General features: G+C 40.7%; 1 protein-coding gene across 8 annotated transcripts in view; it reads left to right on the forward strand.

Annotated features, from left to right (window-relative positions):
- The window catches only part of MYO1D (myosin ID), a 383,024-nt gene that overhangs the window by 202,055 nt on the left and 167,588 nt on the right, over positions 1–13,381 (forward strand). The window lies entirely within an intron of this gene.

Here is a 13,381-nt window from a genome sequence, read left to right on the forward strand (position 1 = left end):
TCTTCAAATTTTAAGTATTACATTTTTCCGAAGCCTTGTTCATCATTAATACTTTTTAGTTATCCTTTGTTTATGAGCACAAAGTTGACTTAGCTCAGCTATCAATTCCAATTTTTTTTATTGCCAAAATTTTAAATCAGATATTTTCTTCCTTCAAAACTGTTTCCCCAAACTGTGATTTCATTCTCTTATTAAAAAATGTAGCATGTTGGCGGGGCACAGTGGCTCATGCCTGTAATCCTAGCACCTTGGGAGGCCGAGGCGGGCAGATTGCCTGAGCTCAAGAGTTCAGGACCAGTCTGGGCAACACGGTGAAACCCCGTTTCTACTAAAATACAAAAAATTAGCCAGGTGTGGTAGCACGTGCTTGTAATCCCAATTACTCAGGAGGCTGAGGCACAAGAATCACTTGAACCTGGGATGTGGAGGTTGCAATGAGCCAAGATACTGCACTCCAGCCTGGGCAACAGAGCAAGTCTCTGTCTCAAAAAAAAAAAAAAAAAAAAAGTAGCATGTTTATGTAATTCCTTACAATGGTCAACCAGAAGTTAATGAAGAAAGCCTTAACTAACCAATAAAGAGACTTTTTTTTCTTTAAAGTATGGTCAAAGCCAAAAGTTTTCAATATGTATATAGTTTGGCAACAAACCATGCTCTCTGCCTTTTACTAAGTGCAACAGCTGCAGTGTACAAAACCCACTTCCTCTCAGTGGCCACATCTCTGCCCTTTATTATTATTGGAATACTATAAACCTACTCCTATTAACAATCAGCACAATGAAAACTGTGCTGATGCCATTAGAGATCACACTCAATTCAACACTTTATGATTGGCTATAATCCAAGCACTTTGGGAGGCTGAGGCAGGTGGATCACCTGAGGTCAGGAGTTGGAGACCTTCCTGGCCAACATGGCAAAACCCCATTTCTACTAAAAATATTAAAATTAGCTGGGTGTGGTGGTGCATGCCTATAATCCCAGCTACTCAAGAGGCTGAGGCAGGAGAATCACTTGAACCCAGGAGTTGGAGGTGGCAGTGAGCTGAGATCACACCACTGCACTCCAGCCTGGGTGACAGAGCAAGACTCCATCTCAAAAAAACAAACAAACGAAAAAAAACCTTTATGATTGGGAATTATCTACGTATATATGAAGAATGTAGTAGTGTAGTAGTTTGGATTATGTTTGAAACCAAGCTTCCTGTTAATTATTATAGCAAGTCCAAGTCTCTCAGAGGGAAAATTAAATAATAGGCATTATTGCTTTATATACCATTAGACTGCTTTAAGTGTGATACATTTAGGAGATGGCATGATCAATTCTTGGAGCCAGACAGAGCTAAGAGACAGTTTTATCATTTACTGTGTTATCCAAAGTATATCACTCTCTTTGAACCTTAACATCCTCCTTTGTAAAATGCTAAAAACATCTGCCTATTGGGACTATTGGAAAACTTAAAATGAGATAGCATGTGTCCCCTGGCACAGAGCCCAGCACGTGACTGGCACTCACTCCCTTCCCTTCCTCCAATCTGCCAAATACCACATCATGTTTGTTCTGTAATTTTTGTTTCCTTATGCAGGGCCAGGACTCAAATGTAAAATTTAAGGTGGTACCAAAAATGTGGTCAGGATAGATAATATGTTCATGCAATATTTTTAAAAATCCAAAATTAATGGAACAAATCTGTGGTGAACAAAAGATCAAACTTTTAAATAAAGACGGGATCCATATTATTGAACTTTTTCCTTTTGCCTCAGGCTCCAATATGGCCCGACATGGCACAGCCTTTATATATAACTCAGTGCAGGTTAACATATGAATTAACTTAGCATCCATTAAACATGTTTCCAGTTTTTTAAATTAGCACAGACTAATTTACATACTCATAAAATTGCCATCATTTTCAATTTTTATATATACTCACCAATATTCAGAAAGCACAAGTACAACAAACTCCTTAGAAGAAAATTTAAATTTTTAAAAAAGGTATAATGACCACTCTTGCTTATGTAAAATTGTTAAAAATAATTGTGCAGTTGTTCTCCACTATCCCTTAAAGATACCTGTTGTTTTATTTTGAAATAATTTTAGATTTACAGAAAAGTTGCAAGAATAATATAAAGAATTCTTATGCCTTTCGCCCCAGCACCCAAATGTTAAAATTTTAACTATATTTGCTTTATCATATTGACACAGGATTTTTCTTGGCCCCTTTGCTAGACTCGCAGCCCGGGCACCCTGTCTACTTGGCCCACTGCACTCAGCCCCTGGCAGGAGGGAGCACGTGGGCGAGCGAGTATGGGATCTGGCTGGCCGCTCCAAGCACCAACATAGAAGCAAGATCCATGCAGGGTCCATGACCAAACCAGGCATATTACCCCCAGGGGAATGCAGTGATGCCCAGGCAGGGGTGCCTATGACTCCAGAGCCCCAAAGGGAGTGTTACAATATGCTTATTAGCTCTTTTAGCTCTGCCATCTGCAGCCCGACAAACAGGGATGTGTTAGCAGCTCCATCAGCCTTTTGCCCCACTCTGGCCTGCAGCTCCGGGACAGGCATGGCCCTGGGCCAGCTCAGGACCACCACTGCTTCTCTTCTATGGGGTGGCTGCTCTCCATTGACACAGGCAGAGGGTCAGTGTTACAGCCTTTCTGAATATCTGGTCCTAAGCTCTTGTCCTGCATCCAAGAAGAATGAGGTCATGCTGACAATTGAAGGGTGGTAAAGGCAGAACATTTTATTGAGCAACAAAACAGCTCTCAGCAGAGAGGGGACAGGAGGGTCAGATCATCTCTCCAGTGTGGCTGAGTCTGGGGCTTTTATAGGCACAGGATAAGGGAGTGCATGCTAATTGGTTTGTGAGTATGCAAACATGGTTAAAACAAAGGCACCAGTCGAAAGTGGACACGGTGTAAAAACAGGGAAGGGTATATGTAAAATAGGTGAAAGGTGGGGATCAGTCAAAGGAAAGCACACCAAATGGGAAGACAGGTTCTCAGTCTCATCCATGGATTTGACTTGTAGCTTGGACTTCAGGCTTTAAGCTGTTTTTGGCTTGAAGGTAGGGTCGCACCAGGGACCCACCTATGTCTGCCTAGGATTTCTCTGTCTCCTGCCTCTATCAATGCTTGTTCTTTGGTTCTCTCTCTCTCTCTCAATCTGTATATGTGTATATCTGTGTATATAGATCTATTTGTGTGTATATATACAATTGGTTTTGGAACTATTTGAGAGTAATTTGCACATGTAATACCCTTTACCCCTAAATATTTCATGTATATTTTCTAAAAACAAGAGCATTCTCTTCTGTAACTATAGTATAATTATCAAAATCAGAAAATTCACACTGATACAATGATATTTTCTGTGAGTTTACTTGGTTTAGGAAAGTGTCTTTCAGCCAGGCACAGTGGCTCACACCTGTAATCACAGCATTTTGGGAGGCCAATGAGGGCAGATTGCTTGAGGTCAGGAATTCGAAACCAGCCTGGCTTACATGGCAAAAACCCGTCTCTACTAAAAAAAGACAAAACTTAGCCAGGCATGATGGTGCACACCTGTAACCCTGGGCTACTCAGGAGGCTGAGACAAGAGAATCGCTAAAACCAGGAAAGGGAGATTGCAGTGAGCCAAGATCACACCACCGCAACTCCAGCCTGGGTGATAGAGTGAGACTCCACCTGAAAAAAAAAAAAAAAAGAAAAAGAAAATGTCTTTCCTGACAAATGTGTATGCCTCTTATTAGCTAAATAAAATGTGTATAAAATACCCCATTTCTGTTTCTGCTTTGACTTTTAATTAAAGTAAGCTTTATACACAATAGCTTTCATAGTCTAGGTTTTCTGGTATAATTACTCTTTATCTTATTTGAATAATTCTTTTATTTTGTTTGATTTCATTGCTTCCCAAAAGGATAGAACCTGGTTCTTTGGAAATTGTAGAGCAGGAAAACACTTCCTTTACCTGCTTAGATTCAGTGCCTGGGGCCTGCAAATTTAACTCACAAAAGACAGATTAACTGGAGAAAAGGCATACAATTTTTACTGATGTAAGGATTTTATATGCACAGGAACTTCACAGAAAAGAAGTGAAAAACCTAAAGAAGTGGTAGACTCAGGGTCTTATATACCATTTTAAAGAAAGGCAATAAAATGTGACTAGACATGAGATAGGGGATCTGGGATTCTAGGGCCAGTAAATTGTGAGAAAGTGACTGGGAACTGCATGAAAGGAAGTAATGGAAGATAAAGGCTATTTTAGTGAGACCTATTTATGTAGACTCATCTCAATGTGGACTCTTCCTCTCTGCTGGTGAGAGTGTTCTTATCTTCCTGGTACAAGGAGAGGGCACTTTTCTCATGGGAAATATATCCTTTTCAGGGAGATAGGGGAAGGGCAGAGAGCTTTTCCCGCATCTACTATTTCTTAGTTGTCTTTAGCTCAAAATAATCTTTATGCCAAAGTGGCATAATTTTGGGTGGCATATCCTGATCCCCTTCAACATTAGTACTCTGTGTACAAAGAAATCTGTAGTCAATTATGGTTTTTTTCAATTCTGTTAAAGTAGATTTACATAAAAATTCTCAGAGCTTCGGCCAGGCGCAGTGGCTCACACCTGTAATCCCAGCACTTTGGGAGGCCAAAGCGGGTGGATCATGAGGTCAGGAGATCAAGACCATCCTGGCTAACATGGTAAAACCACGTCTCTAGTAAAAAATACAAAAAATTAGCCAGGCGTGGTGGCGGGCACCTGTAGTCCCAGCTACTCAGGAGGCTGAGGCAAGAGAATGGCATGAACCTGGGAGGCGGAGCTTGCAGTGAGCCAAGATCACGCCACTGCACTCCAGCCTGGGCGACAGAGTGAGACTCCATCTCAAAAAAAAAAAAGAAAGAAAAAGAAATTCTCAGAGCTTCTAATGTGCTAATGTACACCATGAATCTCCATAAAGGGAATTGCAGTATGCAGCTGTTCCAAACTTATTGAAATTGGAACCCTTTTTTCAGGGAGCATTCCAAAAGCCCTGTGTTCCAGAATGTACTTTTAGAACTCTGTGGAATCAATGTTAGGGTATACCTTTGGCTGGATCTTTCAAATATCAGCTATTTTGGCAATCTAGAGAACTAGTCAAAATTGAGATTATTTGCAAACCACTAAAGCAAATGTATACTGTGTTATTATTTTGATGGAGTACTGTGTGTTTTGAATGCTGGGCATTTGTCACACAAGGTCAAAGCCTGACCTGTACTCTTTACCAGGTGGTAAGCCACCTCGCTATCAGACAGAGGTAGACTTGGAGATGGTAGAGGCTGTAGGAGTCTCCTGAAAAAGCTGAAATATTGCCAGACACCACTTTGGATCTGCTCAGATGCTCAAACTTTTGACCAAAACTCTGTAGTTCTACATCAAAATGCAGTTTAGATAGTCTTGAGAGATTTTCAAGATGAATTACCAAGTTTTTACCTCCTCTTTTAAGAAAACAAAACCAAACAAAAGAAAGCAGTCACTTTCCTACAGCTCCACAGAGTGTTTACAAGATTGAATCCTGGAAAATCTGTCAGAGTTACTTAACCTATTATCTGGAGTAATTTTATTTTCATTTGTCTGCAAAATAATTGCGATTTGGGTTTCAATAGTGTTGATAATGGGCTGTTCTTCTGATAGTAATTGACCAAAAGGTTCAATTACTTCTTGAAGTTACAGTTATAAGGAGGCTGTCAGATCATGTCATCATCATAGTGAAGAAATCATTAATAGGCAGCAATTGTGTGCACTAAAGAATTGCAAGGTTAATGAATCTGGACAAGGCCATATATATAAAATGGGCATGTCCTAAACGAAGGTTCATGGGTCAATTAACTCGGCAAGTTAGTCTCCCAGACCAAGGTAAGACAGCTCAGGGGTGGTCACTTCTAAATTATGTTCCACCAAGCACATACCAATACCACCACCTGCAATAGTTAAGTTCATCAGGACGGCTTGTAATGATCAGACTCACATGTACTTTTTGTGTGTGTGGCTCTTCATTTTAATGATTTTTACATTTGTTTATTGACTAAAGATTTGGTTCTTTTGTGTCTTAGATTTATCCTATGTCTTCCAAAATATTATTAATTTATCTGTAAAACGAAGGAATTTTGTGTCAGGAATTAAGCTAATAGCCTATAAATTATATTCACTGGATTATATTTTCTTCTTGTTACATATTAACCTGCTAGTCTGGTAAAAACATGAGCACCAGCATTTTAAAAATAGCACATCAAGTCTTTATTCATTTTGTCCCTTATAGAAATGGAAGAGGAGTAATTCAGAAAGATTTTTCTGTCTCTGAGTCTTCCTTTAAAATAGCTCTTAGAGCCACACCCTTCATCAGTCAATCATGAAATATCCTAAATTGAATGTGACTGTCATATTCTAAATTTGATGGAATGTGTCCATACCAAATTTTGTATATTTATAATTTGCTCAGAGTTCATTCAACAAGAGTTCATTATTTACATAAATAAACCCTCCTCTACCACAACTTTTTAACAACCGTAAGGTGTCAGAACTCTGCCCAAATAACCGTATGGGTTATGTAGACTTATCTCAATGTGGACTCTCAAAGTTCCCCATTATGTAGACTCATCTCGATATGGACATCTCGAAGATCCCCATAGGGGGAACTTAAAGATAGAAATGGAAGAAAGATGCTTCTAAAAATTGTCCTTAGGCATGGAGGACCTGAGAAGCTAGGAGCTGAAATGTTGAACGATTCTGTTTGTGGAAACCAAGAGAATGTCTAATTCAGAGTACCAGGGAGCTGTGAAATAGTGATTTATATTGACAACAAGACAGAAAGAGCCCCCAATGCCCATAATGACTAGAATTTTGAAAAACAAAACAAAACATGGGGAACTAGGAGAAAAAAAGGAAAGCTGACCTGTGTTTGATTCTGAGACGAAACGGAAGATACATAATTGCCCTACTTCTTAATAGAGTGTAACCTAGAATCCTACTTTTTTTTGCAAAGTTTAATGACTGTTAGATGTTGCTTTGAAACGTCTGACTGCTGAAGAAGTATGCAGCAGAAGAAAAAAATGGTAGAATTAAGATGGCATTATGAAACATCTGGTTAAACATGACAGTTGTGTTTATATCCACTCTCTTAACATCTCGAAAAGAGCAGAAAAGGAATAAAAATTGGATAAACCTACGAGGACAAATAGTACCATAGTGGAAACAACAGAAGACAAGAGGTGTCAGCATAAGTTTAGAAGTAAGTAAATGAGTCGTTACTCCCAGGCAAGTGCCTGCAGAGAACAAGGCAAACAGGCAAGACAGTTTGCCTTGTTCTGACTGTAGGGCTGTAGAAAGATTCTAGACTGGGAAGGACTGGGTGCCTCTGTAGGTAGGGATGAGGGGTGGCCCTGACAGAGGAGGTTGGTTAAAATCTATATAAAGAGGAATTAGACACTAGGTCTCTCCCCAGACCACACAAAGCTAAGGGACTACCTCAGCCTCATTCTGATAGATGGCAAGAAGTTTCTTTTCTGAATAAATTGAACAGGATTTAGAGAAGTTCTGAACTTAGGGACACCAGGCTTAGTGGAGGAGAGGGGTCAGGTACCATATTGAGACCAAGGATATTAAATGAAAGTATAGACACTGAGGAGTAAGATTCCCCCCACCACCCACCCCAGACCCCTTCACTCTGAGGATTCTGGCAGGAAAGAGAAAACACTTCATGATCCTGACATTCTGGGGTTCCCCACAGATGGCTACTCCCAACCTAATCACCCTGTAGTGAAGTTCCCCATCCATGAAGCACTTATACAGAGCTTCTAAGGGCTGTTCACCCTTCAGTGAGAGTGGAGGGCCAACGATCCCTATACATTTGAGGAAGGCCTTGGGCAAGGCCAAGACTAAGACAAATAGGAAAACTGGGGATTTAGAGGTAACAGGTGCAATACAAGGAACAGTGCAAAAAATAAAACCATAAGTTATATACTCAGAGGTGGGATGAGATGTTGCATTCATAAAGTAAGAGCAACATGCTTTTAAAAGAAATATTACAAGAGCAAGGATGAGCTCTTGAAGATGGAAAATGTGACAGCCGAAGTGAAAGATTCAATATCAGACTTGGAAGATGAAGTAGAATACATTCATTCATTCAGCAAATATTATTAACTAGGTCCTTGGCATTGTTCCAGACAGTGGAAATACATCAGTGAGCAAAACAGACAAAGATCCCCAGCCTAGTAGCCCTTAAATTCTAGTGGGAGAGAGCATAAATAACACCATAATATGTAAGTTACGTGATATGTTGGAAGGGATTGAGTGCTGGGGGAAAAAGAAAAAGCAGAGCATGGTAAGGAGAATTAAGAGTGCTGGGCGGGTGGGGGGGCGGGGAGGTGGAGACAAGTTGAACTTTTAAATCAGAAGGCCAGGGCTGGCCTCCCTTGGGAAGGTGACAACTGAGCAAAGATGCAGAGAGTGAGGAAGTCAGCCATCTGATGGCTGGGAGCAGATTATTCCAGGCAGAGGGAGCAACTAGCACAAAAGCCCTGAGACAAGAGGATGCCTGGCCTGTGTAGGGTCCAGCAGGGAGGCCAGTATGGCGGGAGCGAGCAGGGGAGAGGACAGCGGGAGATGAGGTGGGGAGGAGACAGTATCAGACCACATAGGGCCATGAACGCTATAGGAAGGACTTTGGCTTTTCTGCTCAGGGAAATAGCCACTGCAGAGTTTGAGCAGAGAAGTGACATGATCTGGCTTTGGTCTTAAAAGGATCACTCTGGCTGCTGTGTTGAGAATTGGCACCTCAGTTGCAAGGATGTGTGCAACGCCATGCCAGCATTCTCTGTTTATACCTGAGTCGTTCCCTGTCAGCAGGCCTCTCTGTTTGCCGCTGTCCTCTTTTCTGAGAAATGGTCCCTTGCTTGCTCCTCTGTCAGTATGCTCTCTACCCGATATCCTCTGCTGACTTCACCTCGCAGGTCCCAGTGTGTGTCCTTCAGCTCCCACTCCTCTGGCCTCATATCCCAAAGCATGTAACGTCTGGCTGGTTCTACTTTTGTGTTAATATTGTTTGAAGCAGGGCCCCTTTTGGCTCCCTTGTTGTTTGTTGAACCTCTCAGCCATATGCAAATAAGTATTAAGCACTTGTTTTTTAATATAACATTTAATTTTCTGCTTTCTGAGGCTTTGTCATCAGGCACAGTCCTTTACAAACGTAAGCTTTGTATGACTCAACAAACTCAACAGTTTAAGCTGCTTTAAACAAAGAGAGAAAACAGGAAAATCTGTCTTATACCTTAAATTCCAAACCTGCAGACCCTTGGTGGGAAAACCAACCAACAACCCTCCTGCCACACATACACACAAACTTTTATGGAAGCGTATCTATTTAAACCAAATATGCTTAGATTATAAGGGAAAATGCATGAATCATTTTTTCCTGTAAAATCATTTTCCTCTGTAGTTTTCAATGCTTGTCCTTTGATGTTAAAAAATAGAGCCTAAGGGACTTCTCATAAAGTTGGTGATATAACTGCAGGTTCACAAAATTTCCTTCCCACAGAATTGTGTAAGATTAACAAATATCAAATGTAAAAATAACAAAGAACATGTCATCAACCCCGAAACCAAGAAAAGATTCCAACTCCATACCATCAACTTTGAGAAGTGTCATCCAAAAAAAGAAAACTTGGGCCAAATTGAAAGAAGATGCTTTTAAAAAATCGATATGTTCTTCAAAGAGAAGAATGGAGCATGGAGAAGTACAAGGAGGAAATTCTGAAAAGTCGTACTACTTTTGAAGGTGCTTCATTCAGTATAAAGGTGTACCAGAGGGAGGGCTTAGAATACCCCACACCTTCATCAGGGACACTTTCTTTCATCAAGAAGACTTCTTTCACAAGCAAGAAGAGTAGGCAAGGTTTGCCAGCTTTCCTGCCTCTGATATATCAATAAGTGGGTGTAAAATGAGGAAAGCATCTGCAAGCAATGATTATTACAGCCGAACCAAGGAAAAGCTCCACTAGACATGAAAAAGGAACACTTGGCCCCATACCAAGCCAAAAGCCTATGATACAACCCAGATTTGAAGCAAACCTCTGATGCATTTATTTCATAGAATGAAGTAAAGCAGTTACTTAAAGCCCCTGCATGCTCTCCTCTCCTCTTAGGCAACTGAATGACTGGATAAGGTGTATAAACCATGGACACCAGTCCATATTATAGGTGGAAGAATAAAACAATATCAAATCAGGCACTGTTTGGGGGCAAATGGCAGACTGAGAAAGAATGACTTAACATTTACTAAACAGTTTTCAGGTCACACTGAGAAGTGACGGAGGCAAAAAATCTGCACATACAAAAAAAGAAAGTAGCACAATCGCCGGGTGTGGTGGCTCACACCTGTAATCCCAGCACTTTGGAAAGCCAAGGCGGGTGGATCACAAGGTCAGGAGATCGAGACCATCCTGGCTAACACAGTGAAACCCAGTCTCTACTAAAAATACAAAAAGTTAGCCAGGCGTGGTGGCAGGTGCCTATAGTCCCAGCTACTCAGGAGGCTGAGGCAGGAGAATGGCGTGAACCCAGGAGGTGGAGCTTGCAGTGAGCCAAGATCACGCCACTGCACTCTCGCCTGGGTGACAGAGCGAGACCCTGTCTCAAAAAAAAAAAAGAAAGAAAAGAAAGTAGCACGACCCACTAAAGGTAAATAAAGAACAGACTTTCAAATAGTCATAACAGCCTATGCTTATTGGGCACTGACTACTCACCAGGCACTATTTTAAGTGTTGCGTATGTATTAACTCCATTAATCCTCATAACACTACAAGGTAAGCACCATTATTATCCCCATTTTACAGCTAAGAAAACTAAGGCACAGAACGAGGCTTGCCCAAGTTTACACAGCTCTTTTTTTTTTCTTTTGAGACAGTCTCGCTCTGTCACCCAGGCTGCAATGCAATGGTGCGATCTCAGCTCACTGCAGCCTCCCCTTCCCAGGGTCAGGCGATTCTCCTGCCTCAGCCTCGCGAGTAGCTGGAATTACAGACGCGCACCACCACACTTGCCTAATTTTTTGTATTTTTTAGTAGAGACGGGGTTTCACCATGTTGGCCAAGCTGGTCTGGAACTCCTGACCTTGTGATCCGCCCACCTTGGCCTCCCAAAGTGCCGAGATTACAGGCGTGAGCCACCGCGTCCCGCTGCGCAGCTCTTAAGAGTGGGACCAGGATTTGAAAACAGGCAGTCTGAGTCCAGAGCTTGTTCTCAACTACTCTGCTTTTATAACTCAAGAAACAGACAACATTTTAGACAACTGCTTTTTACTTTCAAGGAAACTTAAGAGAATAGAAATGTATTGGCCATACACCTTTTCTTGAAAGCTACTGGGCGTGGGGCGGTGGGGGAGAACTCGGATCCAACGTGGAAGAGTAGTTTAAAAAGCCCCAGGATAGGGAACTGTTCAGTGGATACAGGTAATATCAAAGAAAAAGATTCAGTTAATGTGCCTGACAAGTAAAAAAATTACTGCTAATCATTTGATGGGTCTGTAAGAGCATTTGGCAAAAATTAGCAGTAGGTTTATAGTAAATAAAGCAAATTTTAAAAACAAGGCAGTTACTAATGATAGGTAAAAACAAATACACACAATAAAGAAAGAACATTCATACTTCTTAGCACAGCAATGAACCAAATATATGTGTAATATATAATACAATGCAATATAACATATACATATCAGATGTAAATTATTCAATATATAATAGAGTTAATATAGGTAATGTAAACATACTTTAACTATGATTGGGAAGGTAGATGAGAAGAAAGAATGATGGTGAGAGAGCTAAATCTCCATCTTGCGTGATTTGGATAGTGTCTAAAAGGATCAACCAAGAAATCATAATATACGTGGTTTTTTGGGGGGTATTTTTTTTTTGGGGGACAGGGTCTCACTTCCATCGCCCAGGCTGGAGTACAGTGGTGCAATCTTGGCTCACTATAGCCTCAACTTCCTGAACTCAGGCAATCCTCCCACCTAAGCCTCCTGAGAAGCTGGGACTACAGGTGCACACCACCACACATGGCTAATTTTTCTGTATTTTTGGTGGAGACAGGGTTTCGCCATGTTGCCCATGCTGGTTTCAAACTCTTAGGCTCAAGTGATCCTCCCACCTCAACCTCCTAAAGTGCTAGGATTACAGGCATGAGCCACCGCACCTAGCCATATTATCTATAAATATGACAGTAAATATGGAAGAAGCATCTAAAATAGTTTGTGTTGATTGAGACTGGAGGTAGGGAGGTGGGTTTAGAAGGATGAAGAGAAGGGCTAGTGTGTTTTTTTTTATGCATTTTTGTGCTATTTCATTTTTTCAACTATTAAAAACCTAAATAAGCCAACACAGATGAAATTATAAAGGTTGTCAAAAAAGACCCCCTTTATAAAGTAGGTTTCTTGTAAAAGAAATAAATTACTGCTTAAAAAGTACTTACTTATAAAATGTTTTTTTCAATTTGCTAAAGAATCTAACCAAAAACATTCTAATAGGAAGCTCTATAAAACACTTCTTGAAAATTAAAGATTGATATCCTTTATAGATGTGGCTCCAAGGAGTCTTAAATTCCTCCCAATAAAAAAAAAGAAACAAACAGTAGGAAACTTAAAAATGTGTTTTGTCTAAGAAATTAAATCACATACTTTCACCCTGTAATTGTATTTTTTTGGCTTTTCAAGATGCTAAAGAAGGGAGCTTTATTTTTGCACTTGGGTGGAGGCGTAACAAAGCCATCTGTACAGTGGATTTGGCTACAAGGAAGGGAGCCATTTTGACTAAAAAGGGCTGCTGTACTGACGCCACATGAGATGACGAGTTAGTTTTTATTGCCTCATTGTCTTTAAACATTCTGTTTATATGTGAACTCTAGATTACCATCACAAATTGCCCATGTGTCATGTTTCCCTTAAATGTTATGGTTTTTCTTGACCCATTGGGGTCCCTTGATGATCTTCTTGCACGTAGTGTGCAAACAAATCTGTATTGTGCAGCAGGCTGAAAAGGGAGAACACTGCAAGCACATGGTGTACTTTAGGAGTCCGCATGAGGACAAACCTAAAACAACTGAGTCAAATGAGGCATTGTGCAAGTTTTGCTTAGAGGAATTGGTGGGCACAGACGGGGATTTTTAAGAAGAAATAAAAGAAACCTGAGGGAGTCTGCAGAACCCATACTGTGGGCTTTGAACTAGAGGTTGAAAATCTTGGCTCTGAAAGGCCAGGGACTAGGGAGGGAAATAATATAATCAACCTAAGAGTTGGAACAGTTATTTAAGTAGCAGCAATAAATATACTGGGGCATGATGGCGATGTGTACAAGGAGTTCA

Source organism: Pan paniscus, chromosome 19 (genome assembly GCF_029289425.2).
Source record: "Pan paniscus chromosome 19, NHGRI_mPanPan1-v2.0_pri, whole genome shotgun sequence".
NCBI classification, from domain to species: Eukaryota; Metazoa; Chordata; class Mammalia; order Primates; family Hominidae; genus Pan; species Pan paniscus.